Source organism: Coregonus lavaretus (assembly GCF_964263955.1).
Source record: "Coregonus lavaretus genome assembly, chromosome: 2".
In the NCBI taxonomy this organism is placed as follows: domain Eukaryota; kingdom Metazoa; phylum Chordata; class Actinopteri; order Salmoniformes; family Salmonidae; genus Coregonus; species Coregonus lavaretus.
This window is the reverse complement of record NC_139989.1, coordinates 54,107,090-54,131,242: the sequence shown is the minus strand read 5'-3', so window position 1 is coordinate 54,131,242 and position 24,153 is coordinate 54,107,090. Positions and strand designations below refer to the sequence as shown.

The following is a 24,153-nucleotide window of genomic DNA, read 5'->3' as shown; positions in this document are numbered from 1 at the left end:
GTTGGGGAAACTGAGGTATAATAGGAACGGTTGGGGAACGCTGTCAGCATGGCCACTGCCCTTTAAATACGTCACTCGTTGCTTCAAGCCACACCTCGCCACATCCACCAAACGGGAGCAAACGTACCTCAGTCTGTTCAAGAATGTACAATAACGTTTTTGAAAGAGTGTCGTTTAGGACAAACAGTTCTGCAACGTAGCAAACGTTCAAGCGAACTGAATGCAGCTCTGTTGTGAGAAGACGAAACCGGAGGAAAAAAAGAATCCACGTCTATCGAACACTTCCAGGGAGGGACTATTGCACGGATATTGCCATTTCAATTCAATCTTTTAAAGGGAATACACATTGCATTTTCGTAAAGAAAATAACGGAATTCATAGTGGCGGGGTAAGTGTAAATCCTATTCACAGGACCTATTTGTTCAAGAAAGGGAAGAAAATGGAGTTGGAGGACGGAGTAGTGTACCAGGACGACCCGGGGACATCGGCTATGATGTCGGAGCGGGTATCCGGCCTGGCCAACTCCATCTACCGCGAGTTCGAGAAACTGATAGGAAAATACGACGAAGACGTGGTGAAAGAACTGATGCCGCTCGTCGTGGCTGTGCTGGAGAACCTGGATTCGGTGTTCGCGGAAAACCAGGAGCATGAAGTGGAACTTGAACTGTTAAAGGAGGACAACGAACAGCTCATCACGCAATATGAACGGGAGAAAGCGCTGAGGAAACACGCAGAGGAGGTGAGTCCGGGCAGCGAACGACTGGGAGAGAGATGGAGGGCATTGAAAGCGGATTTGAAACGCTGCCTCTCGCTGCAAGGCCACGCAAGCCAGTGTTTTTCATCACCAAAGCATTCCTACGGATGCCCATGTGTTGTGTAGAACATGCACGTGGTGCAAAGTTGTCAACAAAGGATGCCCACGAGGCTAATAATCTTATATTGTGCAAGGAGAGCCAAGTTCGTAATATCTGTTTTCCAGTTATGAGTAACTGTGTGATTAGTTTACCATCATGCTAACAGTAGCCTACATATCCATGGTGGATTGATTCACAGTAGCCTCAATTTCATCACTGCACTAACACACAGAATGCCTGTGACCGAGATGTTTTTATCCTCCCAAGTATATAGGTGCGCTTTTGATGTTGCCATGAGAGGACGTAGCCCCAGTTACATTCAACCATCCATCCATTTTTGTCAGCCTGTTTGCCTGCTTGGCTATTGTAGCCTACAGAAACAGCTGTCAGCCTCCTATTACTTTGCATGTAAATATCTTTAGTATATTGTTTCTTCTCCAACGATAGACAGAGACACTGGGTGAACGGTCTTCCTGTCACCGTAAATCCAATCATGTCATCAGAAACATCCCATCTGTGCTCTGCTCTCACAAGCCATTAGCCCCTGTCTAGACCAATGATGTTTTTAAACCCTGCATGACTGACAGGGGGTGCTGTATTTAACATGGTATTTAAGCCACCTAGCAGTCATCTTGGTACTCCTCTATTGTAGAAAACAATTTTGGAAGCAATTGAAATGCATTTATCAATGTCTACATTCGTTTTTGACACTTCAACGCTTACTTTAAAATTGTTATGTGTGCTAAACATAATAATACAAAATAGAGAGTACTAATGTTACTGACCCCTACTTCATTCCATGTCATTTTGTTGTCAAAATATTTAATAGAAATACTGTAGAATTCCATTCATTCCTATGGAGGCCTGCTCTTACTAGGGAGTGCCAATATGGCCGACTGGTGGCTTCAAAGCCTCTCAATTAAGTGATAATGCACAAGAAGCTGGTGTTTGGAGGATATATTGGCACTGGTGTTGTTAATGCCCTCAAAGCCAAACACCGGCTTCGAGGGTATTATCACTTTTATACAATGGGTCACCAACATATTCAAATAATGATTTAAATATTTTCATAAAAAATGTTATTTTGATTAATTTATTCATACTATTTCATCCTTCCACAAGATATAGTCCCGACACAAATCTAAGGTTGTTACCCAAGCCGGCTGGTCATTCGTTCTATCGGTTCGGTTGCCAGAGACGCAACCCAGTCGTTCAGTCTTTTTGTTTTGTATCTATGGACGCGACCCAGTCGTTCGTTCTAAAATTTCGTTCTGAAGGTAGAACTCCACCTATCCAGCAGTCCCAGAGAGCAAAACAAGTGCACTTACAGGCCTGTCGCTGGCCAATCAGATCGCTCAGATCACCGTGTCTGCACAGTTTCCTCGCACCATAGACTGTGAAAAGAAGCCTCGAACGCACAGCAAAGTTGATAATGTGAGATTTCAAAACTTTTGAAACCATGACTAGAGAGGGACTCAACCAATATCATTTTAAAGTTGTTATTCAGTACTGTCAACACTTTGTTCAACAGTTTTATAAGCCATAAAATGAGCGTTCTCCCTACTTCCACTCATGCTACAACCAGCACTGCAGCTGCAATGAATGAGTATAGCAAAGTGTTTCGATAAGCTTGCGTTGTTATTATTGCGTTATTATTAGCGGCTTGTGTCTTTTTTAATATCAAGGAATGTTTCACTTTCTCTGGTCATAGGAGTAACAACATGAATTGGTGCATGAGGCAGAAATAATTCTGTGCAACTTAAGTTTCGCCATCAGCTGGAAGACTGTCCTCTTTTTTCAGCGAAGGGAGGGAGAGAGGAGGGACGGTGAGTCGGGTGTGAGGCAGCTTCACCGCTGCTCCCTCCCTCCCCTCAGACTGACCATTAGATGCAGACCATCAGTCCAGTAAAAAAAAAAGACGCAAATTATTATGCTCACTCAGCAGTGCCTCACAAGTAATACAACAAATGATCTATTACCAGTGTGATCATATACCTACAATGTTTTAATATAATTTAAAAATAGTCTGAGAAGAACAACATTGGCAGGGAAATTCAAGCATAGCCAATATGCAGTGATGATGTATTGGGCCTATAGCCTACTGCACAAATCTCATTGCTACAGAACTGTTTTTAATTGCTTAATGTTGCATAGGGTTAGGTTTTTAAAGTCATGTTTAAAAAAAAAAATATCTGCGGTAGATCTCGGCTTGCATTTTGACTCAAAGTGATCTTGAATCCGAAAAGGTTGGTGACCACTGCTCTAAACCAAAGCTTCAGTGATCAGACAAGAGTATAGACAATTACAGTCAGGCTATTATACAGCGTCCATAAGTGGGCCGCACTTACCTTTTGTAGTCTAGGAAAAACCCTTGAAACTGTTTATGAATGAGTAGTTACACATTTACATTTATGAGAAGGTTGTCTCAGGCCTCATGTTATAGAGACAAACATTCTGAATCGGGCAAGGTACATTGGACACACACACACAGAGAAGATGCTGTATTCTGCCTCAGAAGCAGCAGGTTTAGTGACTCAGCAATTTATCATGACTGCTCATCAGATGGAGAGAGGAGGAGAGGATGAGGTGAGAAAGGACAGAACAGAATTAAGAGGACAGGACAAGCGAGTGGAGAGGAGGACAGGAGAGGAGGGGAGATAAAACTGAACTGGGTTTTACTGGCACTGACAGTATGAAGGGCTTTCATGCTATTTCTGAAATCACACCTTTCCTCACTGTATCATCCTGAATGAGTTGTTACCAAAGTAATCATGACATTACTACTCAAATATGTTTTTAAAAAAAACATCGGAGCATATAATATTGTGAGAATAAAGTTCCTTCTGTCAGTTCCATCCGTCAGTCTGCATTGTTTCAACTACTTTGGATATGCGTCTCAAGCTCCTCCCTCTAGTAAAGGTAAAGATATAGGCATCAGGAAAAAAAGAGGAACTTAGCATCTGTCCGGGCCCATACACAGAGGCATGACCCTACCTCAGTGGGCAGAACGATCACCATAGAGCTAAAGGTTGCCTTGCCCTTACAGCAGACCTAGGATCAACTCATCCTACCACAATTTTTACCTCAGCCATTTGGGATCAAAAGAACAAAACTGAGCTTTGATCAGTGGTTACAGACAACTTCATCCAAGACTGCGGGGCTTCACTTGCAGCACTGCCCAGTCTGGTTTGACCTATTTCTGTGTGTGTTTTGGTTTGTGTCTGTGTGTTTGTTGGACCTCTTGCTGCCTGGCCCTAAGTCTTAGTGAGGGGGAATTGGATGTGACTCGGACCGTCTGTCTCTCTGTAGTCCCGTGCTCTAGGCGTTGTAGCAAACTCAGCGTGTGGTGCTGTTTTAGGCCCCTCCGCTCCGTCCAGGCTGTGACACAGAGACAGTGAGACACACACACTCCTCCAGCCCGCCTTGGGTTTCTTCATCCCAGGAAGCCCTGGTGGGGACCCAGGTTTTCGTATTGTAGGCTGTGCGGGTTATGATTTCCAGGTCATGTGATCCTTTGTGATGGCCAGGGCTCACTGAGAGGGAGAGACTTCCCTGTGCCTTGGCTTCTATTACGTACTCTTGGGCCTTGTGTTGCACAATAAACCTTCCCCATTTTACTCAGTATTGGCCTACTCTGTTTCCAGGGGAGTGGTTTGTCAAATCCTCTTGGATTTTATCCAGGAGAAAATAAAGAGCAACATCTGTTACCCTAATGCCTTATTGGCCACTGAAAAATAGAAAGGAAAACGCCACACGCTGCTGCTCATGCTGCCAGGTGATTTTATTATAAGAACGTTTCCACCCTTAGGTCTTCATCAGGCAAAAGTACCTGGATGTGCACATGTTCTTCAGCTCTTATAGGCCACTCTGCCACGTATTGATTCTGTTGTCATTATTTAACAGATCGCTCACTCATTGCTAATCGATTCATTGATCAGTTAACACCCAAGTGTACTGTACATTAGAAGGCAGGGTGCTCTGTGTGTCTGTGGACAGTTGAAGGCATAGCCTGGCGGAACCAGCCTGAATGCTGTGTTCACCATTCTGTTTTACGTGAAGTGAAATAGAATGGTGAATGCAGCGATCAGGCTTGTTCCACCAGGATAGTGAAGGCAATAGGAAGCAGGAAAATACCATTGGCTTTCATGCCACTGCTATCTCTCGAGCAGTGCTTATTTGATTTTAAACCAAAAACACAAACCTGGAAAAATAAAAAAGGGTGTTCAGGTGTTTACATCTTCTCACCACTATGAGGAATAAAGTCTCCATGATATAGTAGTTTATCACGCAGTTCCCTTTGTAAAAATGATTGATACACTGTTTGACTGTTAATAGAAATGTGAGTGAGCCTAAGTAGGTTTAATTCCAGTTCGACATTCATCCCTAAGGTGTGGTTATAAACTGACACTTTGCCGCCATGTGACAAGTAATACTTCAATGTTTTGAATCACTATGAATATACATGGATCCGCTCCCTCAGAGGTGGCATCACCGGTTCAAAAGTAGTGTGGCAAAATTCGTATGTGTCTTTTCTGGGGCCTGGAGTTTTTCCTGATCTCATGACCTGGTCAGGTAAAACACTGGGTCCTATTCGTAGGCTATGACAAAATATTATTCTTATTATAGATAGCTTCCCTTTTCATCTGTGTAATGACTATAGGCCTGGGGTTTTAATTGCCAGGTCCTGTGAATTGGAAACAATCTTGGCCTAAGGTGGATCAAACTATCACAAACCTTGTTATTATTCATTCTGAATATAATATCAAAAGAGCCAGAGACAACAACTTCAATGGACAACATACTCTGTAGTTTTAGTAAACTACTATAGCAGGGCTGAGTGTTATGCAAAGAATGGTTACAATTACTTTAAATATGAATTCCACTCTACACACACACATACACACACACAATGTTAAGCAGTGGACTTTGAAAAATAAATACAGACAGGTTTCCATGTAGAAAAGTTGAAATGTTATGTCATCTGATTACAGATGCTCTTCTGCAATTATTAATTCTGTAAGCTTTATGTAAGGCAGGGTTACATTTAACACTATACACAGTAGAATGTGTAACAAGGCAGGGTTACGTTTAACACTATACACAGTAGACTTTAAAATGTTTTGTTATGTGTAAGTCATAAAACCACTAACCTTGTGTTGTGCAATAATATGCCAATGTTGTTATTATCATGGCTGGCCAGCCTAGTGAAGCAAAGACACAGCCAAGGCTTGTTCAACATAGAGTCGTGACTGACTGGTCTACATATCACCTTGCATCATACGTAACTAGACCTACTCATTATTATTTGTAGATTAGTCAGTCACCATTTACCCACAATGCATCACATATAGATGTTCTTGACCATGGACAGTGAAAACGTTTTTCACTCTTCAAGACTCTGCTTGCCTAGACTCACTGCACTGCTTCCAACAACACATTGTTGGGACAGATGACAAACTGACACTGTTAGTACTCCAAAACAAATGATGCAATTTTAACCGGTGGTTCAAGAAGTATCTCTGGGTAGGCCCAGAAACCTCGTTCAGAAGCACAACATTAGATAACTATAGTGCTGCATTGGAGAGTGGAGATGAAGACAGGGCAGCCTATTCCCTAAATAGTACACTACTTTTGACCAGAGCCCTAAGGGCCCATTTGGTGCACTACATAGGGAATAGGTTGCCATTTGGGACTCAGCCTAACTGTTGAGCCGCATTAATCAGAGTCCCGATGAGGGGCGTTATGAATCATGGGGGTATGGAATGTTCCACGCTGTGATTCCTCATATGTATCCTCTCCTTTCCTCTTTATAGTCTCCATCCTGCCCAGCAGAGGTTGGTTCCCTGGCGCTCACTGTAGGATCTGATTGCCTGTCAAATCAACTACTTTTTCATAAAGTAGATTTTATTTAATGTCACTCATTATATTGCACTCTATTCTAACCAAACCTGCATTAGCAGTTCATATCAGTAGTTGTCACTATGCACTAGCTAGTTGAAAAAGATGGCTGCCTGTCTCTGTATTTGTGAAAGTTATGGTGGTGCTAGAATCCATAAATTCTCTCTTTATGGTTGAACAAATGTGTGTTCATATTGTCTGCAGACTGCTCTGTGGCGGAATTTGTAGGTTTTTTACTTTTAAGACAGTGAAATTTGCGCCACAAACATTTGTGAATAATCACCAGCAGTGGATATAAAATAATATGCCAACAAACATTACTGGACTAACAAACTGTCTGACCAACCTTGTCAGAAACTTCAGTATTCATTCTCCTTGGGTAGCAGCAGCAGATCGTTTCATCTATTTATCCTGTGCCAAACACATTTATTCAGGGAGTCTAAATCATAAAGTTAGCTGCTGGCTGAATGATTGCATCAACCTAGCTAGCTAATGTTAGCTAGCTAGATATCTAGCAAGGCTACTCTAAAACTAACGTTAGTAGTTTTGTTAGCTAGCTAGCTATAGATTGGATAATTCTAGATAGTTTTAGAGGATGAATAAACTGCTTTTATTAACTGCTTTTATTCACACATGCCTTGTTGTCCATGAAAATGTGTGTTTGTTCTCTCATGAGCCAGGCAGGCAGGAGAGGGTTTCCACTAGATAAGACGACCACAAAGTCAGATTGCACCAGGATTCCACACTGGAGAGGAGCGTGAGCGAAGAAATAAACTAAGTGCAAATCAAAAAACAATGTGCTGCTGCAACCAAAAAAGTTGTTGGGAGGCGTGGTTGATTAGCCTCTGTAGGCTGTAGCTAGGAAACCACTGTGACTGACACGTGAATCCATCTGTCGCAGTGAGCGTGGGGGTTACCGCATCAAATCCCAGGGACAGGGTTGTATTCACTAAAACATGTAAACGGGCTGAAATTGGGGGAGGTACTATGTCAACTTGTCCAATAAGAAATGCCTGCTTTCTTTTTTGTTGCAAAATGTTTTTCTATGATGTGATATAATGAATACAGTTGAAGTCGGAAGTTTACATACACTTAGGTTGGAGTCATTAAAACTCATTTTTCAACCACTCCACACATTTCTTGTTAACAAACTATAGTTTTGGCAAGTCGGTTAGGACATCTACTTTGTGCATGACACAAGTCCTTTTTCCAACAATTGTTTACAGACAGATTATTTCACTTATAATTCACTGTATCACAATTCCAGTGGGTCAGAAGTTTACATACACTAAGTTGACTGTGCCTTTAAACAGCTTGGAAAATTCCAGAAAATGATGTCATGGCTGTAGAAGCTTCTGATAGGCTAACTGACATCATTTGAGTCAGCTGGAGGTGTACCTGTGGATGTATTTCAAGGCCTACCTTCAAACTCAGTGCATCTTTGCTTGACATCATGGGAAAAGCAAAATAAATCAGCCAAGACCTCAGAAAAAAGAATTGTAGACCTCCACAAGTCTGGTTCATCCTTGGGAGCAATTTCCAAACGCCTGAAGGTACCACGTTCATCTTTACAAACAATAGTACGCAAGTATAAACCCCTTGGGACCACGCAGCCGTCATACCGCTCAGGAAGGAGACGCGTTCTGTGTCCTAGAGATGAACGTACTTTGGTGCGAAAAGTGCAAATCAATCCCAGAACCACAGCAAAGGACCTTGTGAAGATGCTGGAGGAAACAGGTACAAAAGGTATCTATATCCACAGTAAAACGAGTCCTATATCGACATAACCTGAAAGGCCGCTCAGCAAGGAAGAAGCCACTGCTCCAAAACCGCCATAAAAAAAGCCAGACTACGGTTTGCAACTGCACATGGGGACAAAGATCGTGCTTTTTGGAGAAATGTCCTCTGGTCTGATGAAACAAAAATAGAACTGTTTGGCCATAATGACCATCGTTATGTTTGGAGGAAAAAGGGGATAGCTTGCAAGCTGAAGAACACCATCCCAACCGTGAAGCACGGGGGTGGCAGCATCATGCTGTGGGGGTGCTTTTCTGCAGGAGGGACTGGTGTACTTCACAAAATAGATGGCATCATGAGGAAGGAAAATTATGTGGATTTATTGAAGCAACATCTCAAGACATCAGTCAGGAAGTTAAAGCTTGGTCACAAATGGGTCTTCCAAATGGACAATGACCCCAAGCATACTTCCAAAGTTGTGGCAAAATGGCTTAAGGACAACAAAGTCAAGGTATTGGAGTGGCCATCACAAAGCCCTGACCTCATCCTATAGAAAATGTGTGGGCAGAACTGAAAAAGCGTGTGCGAGCACAGAAGGCCTACAAACCTGACTCAGTTACACCAGCTCTGTCAGGAGGAATGGGACAAAATTCACCCAATTTATTGTGGGAAGCTTGTGGAAGGCTACCCGAACGTTTGACCCAAGTTAAACAATTGAAAGGCAATGCTACCAAATACTAATTGAGTGTATGTAAACTTCTGACCCACTGGGAATGTGATGAAAGAAATAAAAGCTGAAATAAATCATTCTCTATACTATTATTCTGACATTTCACATTCTTTAAATAAAGTGGTGATCCTAACTGACCTAAGACAGGGAATTTTTACAATAATTAAATGTCAGGAATTATGAAAACTGAGTTTAAATGTATTTGGCTAAGGTGTATGTAAACTTCCGACTGTATGTCTGGTAAACACGTTCAGTGCTGCTGCTTTCACACCTGATTGAAGTACTGGGGCAAATTATGTCTCTCCACACATTTTCCGGCGGCTCTGCGCTCCCTGGTATGTTCTTCTAGGGGGGAGGAGCAGAGCAGGCCTGGATAATACAGTATGTAGGCCAGATGATTAGCTGTGGCCTTTCCAGCTGTGTTGAACGTTGCAGATAGAAATGTGTTGTATAGAATGTCATGGCTTTGTTTAATGCTGAAAAAATATAATTATCTGATGTACTGTATGTAGGTAGCTCTATTTTCAATGCATCTATAAATGCAAGCACAGAAAAGAAGAAAGGAGAGGAGTGAAGAGCAGGCCAGAGTAAAGGATTACAGCTGGCAGGATGCGGAAGCACACACACACACACACACTGGCTTTCTGTCCAGGACGCACTTCTCTGACACACCAGGAGGATGTGGGAGGGGAGGGGACCTGCATTTACGGGTGAACAAAAGACTTCCAGATCCTGGTCTCTCTATCCTGTGGGAGTGTAATGTAGTAGACATCCCTGCTTCCTATAGTGTAGTCTAGACTATGTTGTGGCAGTAGATACACGTACCGCTCTGCACAGCTTACAGGATGGTCCTGTATTTGGTCAAATAATTATTCTGCACTTTATATTCTCAGTGTCTCTTTGTAGGTGGTAAACTGTATTATGCAATGTGTGGTGTATGTGTGTATGTTACTGACTGAGAGACCTCTGTGTGTGTGTCTGAGCAGAAGTTCATGGAGTTTGAGGACAGTCAGGAGCAGGAGAAGAAGGACCTTCAGAACCATGTGGGCAGAATGGAGTCCCACTCCCGCCAGCTGGAGCTCAAGATCAAGAACTATGCAGACCAAAGTAAGTTTACAGACCACTCACACACACACACACACACACACACAGGCTGAATCCCAAATGAACCCCTTCCCCTCCACTTGCACGTTCACACGCACCTCTGCCATTTGCACAAGTGTCCCAAAGCTGAGTGAGGGGATAATTAGCCCCTCCGGTAGGCACTTCGACTGAGCCTGCAACACTGCCAGCTCCATAGCAAAGTGCAATCCCATAAGGCACCGCGTTATTTTTGAGTTTGCGCAATTTCACACAAAAGAATGGAGAGGCGTGCCTAATTATATGACACATGCGTTTGTTTATGTCTAATGTCGAGACTTGACACATGTAAAATATGAAATACCTCCCAAATTAAAATGTTTAACTGTTGCTGAGGTTTAGATTTTGTAAAACAGCAGGGTCGATTTGTTAATTTAAATGTCATGCTTGTTTTATTATTTAAAAGTGGAACATGAATTGCATCATTCAAGTCAGGACTGTATCTCGACGTTGATGGGTTTATTGATCCCCTCGCCACTCTGGAAGTCACCCTCAGAGTTTCATCAGCAACACGTGACTACGGAGTGAATTGGTAGGGGCGAGGAGGTGGTTTGGGATTCACCATCTCACTCGTCTTTCTCCTCTCTCACACTGAATCCACACATACATTACCCACCCACCACACACACACACACACACACACACACACACACACACACACACACACATGCATTTCACATCATTGGTATGCCTACCATTTTGCACACAGCAGTCAATATATAGCATCTCCTTGCAGCTCAGTGCTGCTTTATTTCCATGATATTCTCTGTCTCCGCCTTTCTCGTCTCCCATTCATCTTTCTGATAATTAATTAGACACACAATCACTCACTCACTCACACACTCACACACACACACACATTCATTCACACTCTTTTCGGGTGACAGTAATGGGATTACAGGATTACTGTTACTCCCATCCTCTTTAAGTGGCAGCCAGGCACCACATCCCATTGGTGGACTTAGGAGGAGGCTGATGCGGCGCTGAAGGGAACACAAGCATCCACAGTCTGATGTGATAGCTCAAACCTCTGTTAGCAATGACTTATTGAGGAGGAGAGAACCATAGCTTCATAAACTGACACACTCTGACTGCCAGTTCCTGCTTCAGCCATTTCCTTTACTGTTGTCATGCTAAACACTTGCTAAAGCAGAAACAGACTGGCAATACAGGACTGGGAAATGCTGATTTTTAACGGCACACGCCCTGTGTGTATAAACAGTCATGAGTCCCATCCGTGTAGTTAACCATCTGTAGAGCACGCTGCCCTGGCTGCTGCCACTCCCAGTCTATGGTGAATAATTCATGGTTCATTATGCTGCTCCCAGACAGGCGTTCTCCAACCAGGGCAGAGTCCACAGCTACTCTATGTGTAGAGTAGCCCAAAAGCTACTCTGTGTAGATAGTCTTAAACCGCAGGCATCTTCTCTTACTTGCACCCTTACTTCAATATGGAAACTTGTATGAAAGGAGAAGATGAGTGGATTTCAGATCCGTGGTTACTTTTCAGGACAATGGTACACTAGAATGCTGTTTAGACATGGCCTGTATTTGCAGCAGGGTTGGTGTCAATTCCAATTAAATTCCAGTAAATTCAGGAAGTACACTGAAATTCCAATTCTCTTCAATGCTTTTCAGTTAGGACAATTTGGAATTGGAATTTGGAATGGAATTGACCCTAACCCTGATCTGCAGACACAACTCTTGCTTTCATTGGCATTGGCGTTCATTGTCTTTTGTCAAAAAGAAACAGAATATTGCATAGATGCAGTTCTTCCTCTCACCCAGTCCACACAACGGAGTGAGCCAACGTTCTAAACACACTAACTCGGTCTACATCATACCCACTCTCGCCACTCCTCAGAGAAGGACCCCATAGCTGTCCTGCGGATGCCTGTTGGGCAGGCAGAGAGAAAGACCCCTCCCATAGCTGGCCACAGTCACTGTTTCGTATGAGTGGCTGGGAAGTATTTCCACCACTATGGGCATGTTAATGTCATACACTGCGCTTATGCTTAAAATACGTGATAATCAATCCATCCATATGTGGTGACGGTAAGGCACCAGGCTAGACATGTGCAGTATACATGGTACATGGGTGCAGTTGAATAGTACATACAGTATATGGCTCTGGCTAATTAGACCTAAGACAGGGAAGAGCTGAATGGAGATCAGAAGACAGCTAGCTACTATTCGATAATGCAGAATTTACATAGCCTATACTCTTACATGTGGTCCTCTGTAGCTCAACTGGTAGAGCACGGCGCTTGTAACGCCAAGGTAGTGGGTTCGATCCCCGGGACCACCCATACACAAAAATGTATGCACGCATGACTGTAAGTCGCTTTGGATAAAAGCGTCTGCTAAATGGCATATTATTATTTTTATTATTACATACAGATCTGACAGCATGTCTGTCTGTCTGTCTGTCTATCTAATCTGGTGTCAGAACAATCTGTCCTCCTTTATGTGAAGTGGAGTAGTGGTCTCTCATTCAGGAGATGTATAATGGCTTCATATAATATCAATAACACCACACTGAGATTACGTTAATTAGTGAGATGGGGCCCTTACCATGTAATAGACAGTCGGATAGCAGGGACTAGTTAATTAATTCCCTTTTTGATTAGTATAGCAGGAACTAGTTAATTAATTCCCTTTTTGATTAGTATAGCAGGGACTAGTTCATTAATTCCTTTTGATCAGCATAGCAGGGACTAGTTAATTAATTCCCTTTGATCAGCATAGCACTAGTCCCTGCTATGCTCATCAAAGGGAATTAATGAACTAGTCCCTGCTATGCTGATCAAAGGGAATTAATGAACTAGTCCCTGCTATGCTGATCAAAGGGAATTAATGAACTAGTCCCTGCTATGCTGATCAAAGGGAATTAATGAACTAGTCCCTGCTATGCTGATCAAAGGGAATTAATTAACTAGTCCCTGCTATGCTGATCAAAGGGAATTAATTAACTAGTCCCTGCTATGCTGATCAAAGGGAATTAATGAATTTGTCCCTGCTATGCTGATCAAAGGGAGTAGAGCTAATGGGGAGCCAAAATAAATACAAATACTAGACTATACTGCCAGTCTGATGACATCATCATAAATGTCCCACCACCACAGCCTTGTGTGACATGCATTCCAAGTGCCAGTAGGCAACATCATGGAAATGGTACTGTTGACCTTGTTGTAGTGGTGCCATGTTCCCATCTTATATCATTCTCCCAGAATGCAATTATCTGACTTCACAGATTATTCTAGGGTTAGCCCTGTACCAGAACATCACCATTAAAACCCCTTAGCCACTTAAACTCTGTTTCATCTAGACACAGAGTTGAGATGCTCTGTTTGATATATGTACATCAACAGTACATATCAATTCATCATATGAAGTTACCCCACCCTTATTTTCCTTTCACATCAGAAACAGACACAGAATCCCTCTAGAATAGTCATGGCATTTTCAATTCAAACATTACCATAACATCACAGTAGTATTTTCAATTCAAACATTACCCCAACGTCCCAGCAGCGTTTGAAGAGTGTTAATGTCAGTGTAATTTATAGTATCCCTGTGATGTGCTCCAGCTGTTGTGCTGCTCCGTGCCAGGCTTAGGCTAAACCTGACAGACTAATGGGAGGATTCGTTTTTTTTTGTCACCTCTTAAATCGGGCCTATTTAAAATCATTTGAGAGAGATTACCTCGTCTCAGTGCTGTAAGTCCCCCGCCCCGTTGGCGTCACACAGCAGTCTAGTGTCTGATGGCTTATTACTGTTGAACCGAGGACACCTAGTGGCAGCTCATTGTCATTACAGGGAGTAGTGTATAGAGAGTCCTACATCTAGCCGTCTTGGGCTGCTTTTAATTGATGTTGATAATGTGGGCTGGCTGTAGTGGCTATAACAGCGTTGATAACAGACTACTAGCCACAGTCGTCTCTCTAGAAACGCAAGATAATGAATATTTTATCTCAGTTCAGAGCAGTTCTATTTGTGTGGTCATTAAAGCTTTACCTTCTGTCACATATGGTGTTACTGATGACTCCCATTGGTTAGCCTCTGTGCCTGTGTGTTTCCTTATAAGAACAGCTACTCATTTAACGGCTGACTAGACTCGCGTTGGATAAGACTGACTGACTGACATCATCTGACTGATGTTCTTTCTTCTCTTCTCCTTCAGTCGGCAGGATGGAAGAGCGAGAGTCTGAGCTGAAGAAGGAGTTCAACTCACTCCATCAAAGACACACAGAGGTAAAGAGAGAGAGAGAAGGGAGAAAAGAGGGAACTCTTCCTATCTGTACTGTTTTCCTAAGAAATAAGATTTCAAGTACCAAAAGTCAAACTAACCTATCTGTTCTGTCCATTACAGATGATCCATAACAACACGGACCATGTAGAACTAACCTCTTTGTTCTGTCCATTACAGATGATCCATAACTACATGGATCATGTAGAACTAACCTCTTTGTTCATTACAGATGATCCATAACTACATGGAGCACGTAGAGAGGATCAAGCTCCACCAGATGAGTGTAGCAGACACTTCAGACTCGGGAACACTGGGCAGAGTCAGGTAAGCCTTGGTGTTATACAGGTAACTGCCAAAATAATGGAAACACTTGATTAAATGAGGGTACAAAGTATATTAAAAACAGGTGCTTCCACACTTGTCTGTTTCCTGAGTTAATTAAGGAATTAACATAAAATCAAATCAAACTTTATTTGTCATATGCGCCGAATACAACAGGTGTAGATCTTACCGTGAAATGCTTACTTACAAGCCCTTAACCAACGATGCAGTTCAAGAAAGAGTTAAGAAAATATTTACCAAATAAACTAAAGTAAAAAATAATAAAAAGTAGCACAATAAAATAACAATAACGACGCTATATACAGGGGTTACGAGTACCGAGTCAATGTGCAGGGGTACAGGTTAGTCGAGGTAATTTGTACATGTAGGTAGGGATAAAGTGACTATACATAGATAATAGACAGCGGGTAGCAGCAGTGTAAAAACAAATGGAGGGTCAATGTAAATAGTCCGGGTGGCCATTTTGATTAATTGTTCAGCAGTCTTATGTCTTTGGGGTAGAAGCTGTTAAAGAGCCTTTTGGTCCTAGACTTGGCACTCTGGTACCGCTTGCCGTGCGGTAGCAGAGAGAACAGTCTATGACTTGGGTGACTGGAGTCTTTGACAATTTTTTGGGCCTTCCTCTGACACCGCCTAGTATATAGAGTACCAGTCAAAAGTTTGGACACACCTACTCATTCAAGGGTTTTTCTTTATTTTTACTATTTTCTACATTGTAGAATAATAGTGAAGACATCAAAACTATGAAATAACACATATGGAATCATGTAGTAACCAAAAAAGTGTTAAACAAATCAAAATATATTTTATATTAAATAGCCACCCTTTGCCTTAATGACAGCTTTGCACACTCTTGGCATTCTCTCAACCAGCTTCACCTGGAATGCTTTTCCAACAGTCTTGAAGGAGTTCCCACATATGCTGAGCACTTGTTGGCTGCTTTTCCTTCACTCTGTGGTCCAACTCATCTCAATCCATCTCAATTGGGTTGAGTTCGGGGGATTGTGGAGGTCAAGTCGTCTGATGCAGCACTCCATCACTCTCCTTTTTGGTCAAATAGCCCTTACACAGCCTGGAGGTTTGTTGGGTCATTGTCCTGTTGAAAAACAAATGATAGTCCCACTAAGCCCAAACCAGATGGGATGGCGTATTGCTGCAGAATGCTGTGGTAGCTATGCTGGTTAAGTGTGCCTTGAATTATAAATATATCACAGACAGTGTCACCAGCAAAGCACCCCCACACAATAACACCTTCTCCTCCATGCTTTACGGTGGGAACTACACATGCGGAGATCATCCGTTCACCCACACGCGTCTCACAAAGACACGGCGGTTGGAACCAAACTTCTCCAATTTGGACTCCAGACCGAAGGACAAATTTCCACCTGTCTAATGTCCATTGCTCGTGTTTCTTGGCCCAAGCAGGTCTCTTCTTCTTATTGGTGTTCTTTAGTAGTGTTTTCTTTGCAGCAATTCGACCATGAAGGCCTGATTCACACAGTCCCCTCGGAACAGTTGATGTTGAGATGTGTCTGTGACTTGAACTCTGTGAAGCATTTATTTGGCCTACAATTTCTGAGGCTGGTAACTCTAATGAACTTATCCTCTGCAAATCTTCTGTATACCCCCCTTACATTGTCACAACATAACTGATTGGCTCAAACGCATTAAGAAGGAAAGAAATTCCACAAATGAACTTTTAAGAAGGCACACCTGTTATTTGAAATGCATTCCAGGTGACTACCTCATGAAGCTGGTTGAGAGAATACCAAGAGTGTGCAAAGCTGTCATCAAGGCAAAGGGTGGCTATTTTAAGAATCTCAAATATAAAATATATTTTGATTTGTTTAACAGTTTTTTGGTTACTACATGATTCCATATGTGTTATTTCATAGTTTTGATGTCTTCACTATTATTCTACAATGTAAAACATATTTAAAAAATAAAGAAAAACCCTTGAATGAGAAGGTGTGTCCAAACTTCTGACTGGTAGTGTAGGTCCTGGATGGCAGGAAGCTTGGCCCCAGTGATGTACTGGGCCGTACGCACATCCCATCATGCTTAGGGTCATGTATAAAAATGCTGGGCAGGCCATTATTCTGGCTCCCATGGCTATGCCCACATAGGATGACAGTGACCCCATCCATAGGGCACGAGTAGTCACTGAATGGTTTAATGAGCGCCTGAGACAAAACACCAAATGATGGAATTTATCGTGGAAGAATGGTTTTGCATCCCTCCAATAGAGTTCCAGACACTTGTAGAATCTATGCCAAGGTGCAGTGAAGCTGTTCTGGCTTGTGGTGGCCCAAAGCCCTATTAAGACGCTTTATGTTGGTGTTTCCTTTATTTTGGCAGTTACCGTTGAAGTCGGAAGTTTACATACACCTTAGCCAAATACATTTAAACTCAGTTTTTCACAATTCCTGACATTTAATCCTAGTAAAAATTCCCTGTTTTGGGTCAGTTAGGATCACCACTTTATTTTAAGAATGTGAAATGTCAGAATAATAATAGAGATAATTATTTATTTAAGCTTTTATTTCTTTCATCACATTCCCAGTGGGTCAGAAGTTTACATACACTCAATTAGTATTTGGTAGCATTGCCTGTAAATTGTTTAACTTGGGTCAAACATTTCGGGTTGCCTTCCACAAGCTTCCCACAATAAGTTGGGTGAATTTTGGCCCATTCCTCCTGACAGAGCTGGTGTAATTGAGTCAGGTTTATAGGCCTCCTTGCTCACACACGCCTTTTCAGTTCTGCCCACACATTTTCTATAGGATTGAGGTCAGGGCTTTGTGATGGCCACTCCAATACCTTGACTTTGTTGTCCTTAAGCCATTTTGCCACAACTTTGGAAGTATGCTTGGGGTCATTGTCCATTTGGAAGACCCATTTGCGACCAAGCTTTAAATTCCTGACTGATGTCTTGAGATGTTGCTTCAATATATCCACATAATTTTCCTTCCTCATGATGCCATCTATTTTGTGAAGTGCACCAGTCCCTCCTGCAGCAAAGCACCCCCACAGCATGATGCTGCCACCTCCGTGCTTCACGGTTGTGATGGTGTTTTTCGGCTTGCAAGCGTCCCCTTTTTCCTCCAAACATAATGATGGTCATTATGGCCAAACAGTTCTATTTTTGTTTCATCAGACCAGAGGACATTTCTCCAAAAAGTACGATCTTTGTCCCCATGTGCAATTGCAAACCGTAGTCTGGCTTTTTTATGGCGGTTTTGGAGCAGTGGCTTCTTCCTTGCTGAGTGGCCTTTCAGGTTATGTCGATATAGGACTCGTTTTACTGTGGATATAGATACCTTTTGTACCTGTTTCATCCAGCATCTTCACAAGGTCCTTTGCTGTTGTTCTGGGATTGATTTGCACTTTTCGCACCAAAGTACATTAATCTCTAGGAGACAGAACTCGTCTCCTTCCTGAGCGGTATGACGGCTGCGTAGTACTTGCGTACTATTGTTTGTACAGATGAACGTGGTACCTTCAGGTGTTTGGAAATTGCTCCCAAGGATGAACCAGACTTGTGGAGGTCTACAATTCTTTTTTTGAGGTCTTGGCTGATTTCTTTTTATTTTCCCATGATGTCAAGCAAAGAGGCACTGAGTTTGAAGGTAGGCCTTGAAATACATCCACAGGTACACCTCCAATTGACTGAAATGATGTCAATTAGCCTATCAGAAGCTTCTAAAGCCATGACATCATTTTCTGGAATTTTCCAAGCTGTTTAAAGGCACAGTCAATTTAGTGTATGTAAACTTCTGCCCCACTGGAATTGTGATACAGTGAATTATAAGTGAAATAATCTGTCTGTAAACAATTGTGTCATGCACAAAGTAGATGTCCTAACCGATTTGCCAAAACTATAGTTTGTTAACAATACATTTGTGGAGTGGTTGAAAAACGAGTTTTAATGACTCCAACCTAAGTGTATGTAAACTTCCGACTTCAACTGTACCTGTAGATGCAAACATTAAAATTCCAATAAAACATTTACAAAAACTACAGGTTACAATTTTAAAAACTACAACTTCAACATCAGAATAAATGTTGACATTTAACCCCTAGCGGCACCAGGGAATCAGGACACAGGGAGTTCTGCAGGTTATTCCAAAAATGGGAGGCATTAAAACTGAAGGCGGATTTACCTAATTCGTTGGGGACCCGAGGGATCTTAAGAGTTAACTAACCCTTTGAATGGGTTTGGTATCTCATGTTTTCATACTTCATCAACGAAGTTAGGTAAGTTGGAAGCTTATGTAGTAGAGCTTTGTAAACAAAAAGGGAATAGTGAAGTGATCTACAGGTCTTTAATGAGGACCAGACAACCTTTTGATACAGGATGCAGTGATGTGTATAAAAACTGTCACCTGTGATAGGGCCTCCTGTAGCTCAGTTGGTAGAGCATGGCGCTTGCAACGCCAGGGTTGTGGGTTCGATTCCCACGGGGGGCCAGTATGAAAAATGTATGCACTCACTAACTGTAAGTCGCTCTGGATAAGAGCATCTGCTAAATGACTAAAATGTAAATAAAACGAACGGCGCTATGGTAGACGGCATCCAAAGGTTTAAGAGTAGTGGCTGCTGCATTCTGGTAAATGGTGTCACCATAGTCAAGAACTGGCAGGAAAGTTGACTGTACAATCTGCTTCCTGCTGTTTAGGGAGAAGCAAGATCTATTTCTAAAAAAGAAGCCCACTTTAAATCTTAGCTTTTTAACCAGCTCATCAGTATGTTTTTTAAACGTTGTCAATACAAATGCCCAGATATTTATAGTGTAGTTAGTGTAGCCAGTCATGCTCAACATGCCCCTCACACTGTATCATCTGACTGACCCTCTTCCTCTTCTGTCTCTAGGAAAGAGCGTCCCATGTCTCTGGGCGTCTTCCCCATGTCAGGAGGGGGGTCAGTTCTGACCCCTGACCTCCAGGCCAGGTCTGAGACATCGGGCGCAGAGGCCTGGATCTTCAACAACCTTGAACATCCGCGCTCCAACGCCAGCCTCAAGGTGGGAAATGGGGATGGCTCGATAACAGATACGCAGAGATGTGATTGGCATAGCCTAGAAAACAAGGGGAGAAATGCTACTGTCTATTCTAATGATCAGATACATTTGAATAATCCTGAGTCTATTTCTGCATGGGTGAGGCTATAGGGCCCTGTTCAAATACATTTCAAATGCCTCTTTCTGCAGGAAGGGGGGCTTTGGACTAATCACGCACAGTGTGAGAGAGCAAGGGTGCATCTCAATAGTCTAAAGTGACTGCCTCCCATTGTCTCCTCCCCCTCATGTGCTTAGAGCACAGGGCTTTGGACTAGACACGCTTAGCATGCCTAATTAAGAGGGCTCTGAGAGGGGAGAGAGTCGGCACCCTTCTGCGATGTCTTATAAAAGGATATGACAGGGGCTTCTGTGTATTCATACAACCGCCCTCCCCCTCCTCAGTAAATATGCAAATTAAACCCCAGACCAGCTATTCAGAGCATGTTTCAGAGAGGGCCAACTTCATGAATATTCATAACTTAGCAGGCTAGAATGCTCCTTATTTACACTGTTAGGTGTCTGTCAGATGGTAACATAATGACATCATCACGCTCTGGCGCTGGATGGGATTCTCAGCAGAATACCAAATGCCGTCACGCTCCCCCACAGACCCACAGTCACAAAGACTTACAGTGTGTTATTGTACTGTCCTGAAAGGGGCTTTGCAGTTCCCTTACATAAGCGGTAGGAATAAGCATCACCACTTTGAATATTACTGCATGGAGTCTGTATAAATATCTATTTTTCTCTTCAGTGATGGTAAAATATCCTAAAGGTGCCTGTGTTATTTCGGCTGCTGCTCTGCTTAGTTTCGAAGTGGGGCATCGTCTCCGTGACGAGGGGTAGATGGTCTGTACCGTGGTACATTCTGGGAGGGAGGCTGCTGTGTGGCACCCAATCGCTGGGGGAGAGGGAGCACAGGCCGGCACGTGATGGGATGTTTTGACTCTTTGTAAATTAGCAGTTGTATTGATTGTCAAAATGTACTACTACATCACATTTTATGGTATGGCCTACCTAAAAATAACTTTTTCTTTATGGAATCTATTGTTGATCTGTAAGTGTAATGACAGTGGCATCTCTTATAGACCGCAGTGGTTTTCTTTATATAGGCTCACAGCGCTCAGTCTTTATATAGGCTAACAGTGCTCAGTCTTTATATAGGCTCACAGCGCTCAGTCTTTATATAGGCTCACAGCGCTCAGTCTTTATATAGGCTCACAGCGCTCAGTCTTTATATAGGCTCACAGCGCTCAGTCTTTATATAGGCTAACAGCGCTCAGTCTTTATATAGGCTCACAGCGCTCAGTCTTTATATAGGCTAACAGTGCTCAGTCTTTATATAGGCTCACAGCGCTCAGTCTTTATATAGGCTAACAGCGCTCAGTCTTTATATAGGCTCACAGCGCTCAGTCTTTATATAGGCTAACAGTGCTCAGTCTTTATATAGGCTCACAGCGCTCAGTCTTTATATAGGCTAACAGTGCTCAGTCTTTATATAGGCTCACAGCGCTCAGTCTTTATATAGGCTCAGCGCTCAGTCTTTATATAGGCTAACAGTGCTCTGTCTTTATATAGGCTCACAGCGCTCAGTCTTTATATAGGCTAACAGTGCTCAGTCCCAGCGGTCAAAGCTGGTTGAAATGATGTCATTAGAACCAGTTGCCTGCTGGGGGTTATGTGCAAAACCCATGTTGACATGACCATAGTTTTCCAACATTGACATGTATGCTATGCAGATGAACTGCTCTGACTTAATTAACTAATGCCATCGGTCACTCACTACTATTGATTGTGCACTGCTCTCTCATCCAGCTGTGTCAATTCAAACAGCAAACATATGTCTCACAAGGCAGCCATGAACCAAATGCTGTGTGCCATTTGAACCAGATTACCACTGCTTCTGATGCTTGGACTGTTAGAATAGTATCAGAATCATTCACTGCAGTATCCTGTCTCTTACCCATACAGAAGAACCTAAAAAAGGGAGATTGCAGCCACCAATGAAAGATGTGAAAATATGTATTTTCTGATTTAGAGAGAAGCTTGGAATTCGAGTGTGTTCAGGGTTTCTGGGTTCTCCCATAAATAAGGGTGACCTCCATAAGCGTTCAACCCCAATAATCTGTATGTGAGTAATTCAAACCCTAAACTTCATTGACACAATAATACTCTTTGAGTAATCAACCCTCTGAATATGTAAGTAGGGTTCTTCTGTATGGTTCAGTGACTGGACTTCAAAGGCTTCAGTCAGCTGTGGTGAGATGGTAGTCACTGGGCTAGTCAGTCACCTCAAGACCTCCGACATGTTGAATCTAATAACCTTGACTTTCAGCCAGCCATCACCAGCTGTGAGCATGGCAGACCGACACGAAAATACACACACACACACACACACACACACACACAAGCTTGGCAGTGTGTTTTGCCTCAGTGCTTCTGCAGAAATGCGCTTCTTCATTGTAACTCTCTTCCCAAGCAGTTGGATGCAGACGACCCCCCAAAGAAAAGGGAGGGTTACAGTACGCTGCAGATCACTTGGGGGAATTCACTCACAGACGACTGCAAGGTAGTTGGATCTGTGGTGGTGGATTGGAAAACAGCAACTGCAACCCGCTTGCACATGCCATGGAGCCATGTTGTGTGTGTAGGCTTTAGTAGTTGTCTTTAGTTTGCTGTTTCATTTTTTCAGAACAAGCAGCATCTCTTCGCGCATTATTCAACGACCCTCACTTCACAGACCTCCTGAGGCCAATGCAACCATGTCAAGTTTCCCTTCGAATCATAGATAGATCCTCCTCAATGAGGAACAGTAAATTATCATTTCCATTTAGTTTCCCCCCTAAAATGAGCTGTTTTGATCAGTCAGTGGTCTGTAGAGTGGGGAAGGTGTGGTTGCATTCAGCTTCTATGTTGTCGTGTTTCATTTTGCCAAACTGCATGGTACTAGCTGTACTTCTTTCACACGCTGTTGCTGTCCTAGCTCCGGTTCATGTTTTTCATGTGAACTTGGAAGCAAATTGTGTCTCACAGTTTTAGCATGTATGACACTCTTCGTAGTTATATAACCCTCTTCGTAGTTATAGCACTCTTTGTAGTTTTACACAGTAGAACTACACTCTCTGTAGTTTTACACAGTAGAACTACACTCTCTGTAGTTTTATATCTTATTGTACTCTATGTAGACTTAACATTGTAGATTAGATGACTTATTATTGTATTGTCATTCATAGTGAATCTTGTGTTTGTTTCTATTATGAGTTGTCCTTTGAGTTGTGTGTGTTCAGTGTTGTTGTCTCTCAGTGAAGGAATGACACTCCCTGCTGGGTTCATGATTGGTTTATGTTCTGTGTTGACCTCTGACCTCTTGTGAAGTCCATGTGAACCCTGTGATCTGATGTGAAGTGTGAATGAGTGTGTTTTAGCTGCCTGTTGACTGTTTCTTCTATGTGTTCTACCCTTCCTTGTCCCAGTCAATGTATTCCTGGTCCTGAGCTCAAACTACAGCAAATAGATAATCAACAATCAAATTCATATTTGGTTATTGTACAGAATAATAGATACCAATTTCAGTTTTTTAAAGCTTCTCCCAATGAAAAAGTCTTAACTTCAAAGAAATCCCTTTAAGAAATGTTATATTAAAATGAAAGATCTTCATTCTCTTTTATCATAACAATATTGTCACTCTACCATCATAATAGAATACATTTTTTATGGAAGTTGATGGGAGTCACAGGCGATGGTTTTCTGTCTGTACTACTTGTGTTCTGAGTGGATCCTGAGTGGCGCAGTGGTCTAAGGCACTGCATCACAGTGCTAACTGTGCCACTAGAGATCCTGGTTCAAATCCAGGCTCTGTCGCAGCCGGCCGCGACCGGGAGACTCATGGGCGGTGCACAATTGGCCCTGCGTCGTCCAGGGTAGGGGAGGGAATGGCCGGCAGGGATGTAGCTCAGTTGATAGAGCATGGTGTTTGCAACGCCAGGGTTGGGGGTTCGATTCCCACGGGGGGCCAGTATAAAAAAATATGTATTCACTAACTGTAAGTCGCTCTGGATAAGAGCGTCTGCTAAATGACTAAAAATGTAAAATGTTCTCAATGTCTGTAACTAGTTGTTGTTTAGTTTTGTCCCCAGCTCCA

The 24,153-nt window shown here is 42.6% G+C and overlaps 1 pseudogene across 1 annotated transcript in view; it reads left to right on the top strand.

The window, feature by feature from the left end:
• Positions 1–439: 439 nt before the first annotated feature.
• Positions 440–24,153, top strand: part of LOC311147930 (C-Jun-amino-terminal kinase-interacting protein 4-like) — a 47,764-nt pseudogene continuing 24,050 nt past the window's right edge. The window contains exons 1-5 of the transcript XR_014615231.1: positions 440–739; positions 10,206–10,326; positions 14,543–14,613; positions 14,841–14,935; positions 19,826–19,976. The product of XR_014615231.1 is annotated as a C-Jun-amino-terminal kinase-interacting protein 4-like (transcript). The remainder of the gene's footprint in view (positions 740–10,205; positions 10,327–14,542; positions 14,614–14,840; positions 14,936–19,825; positions 19,977–24,153) is intronic.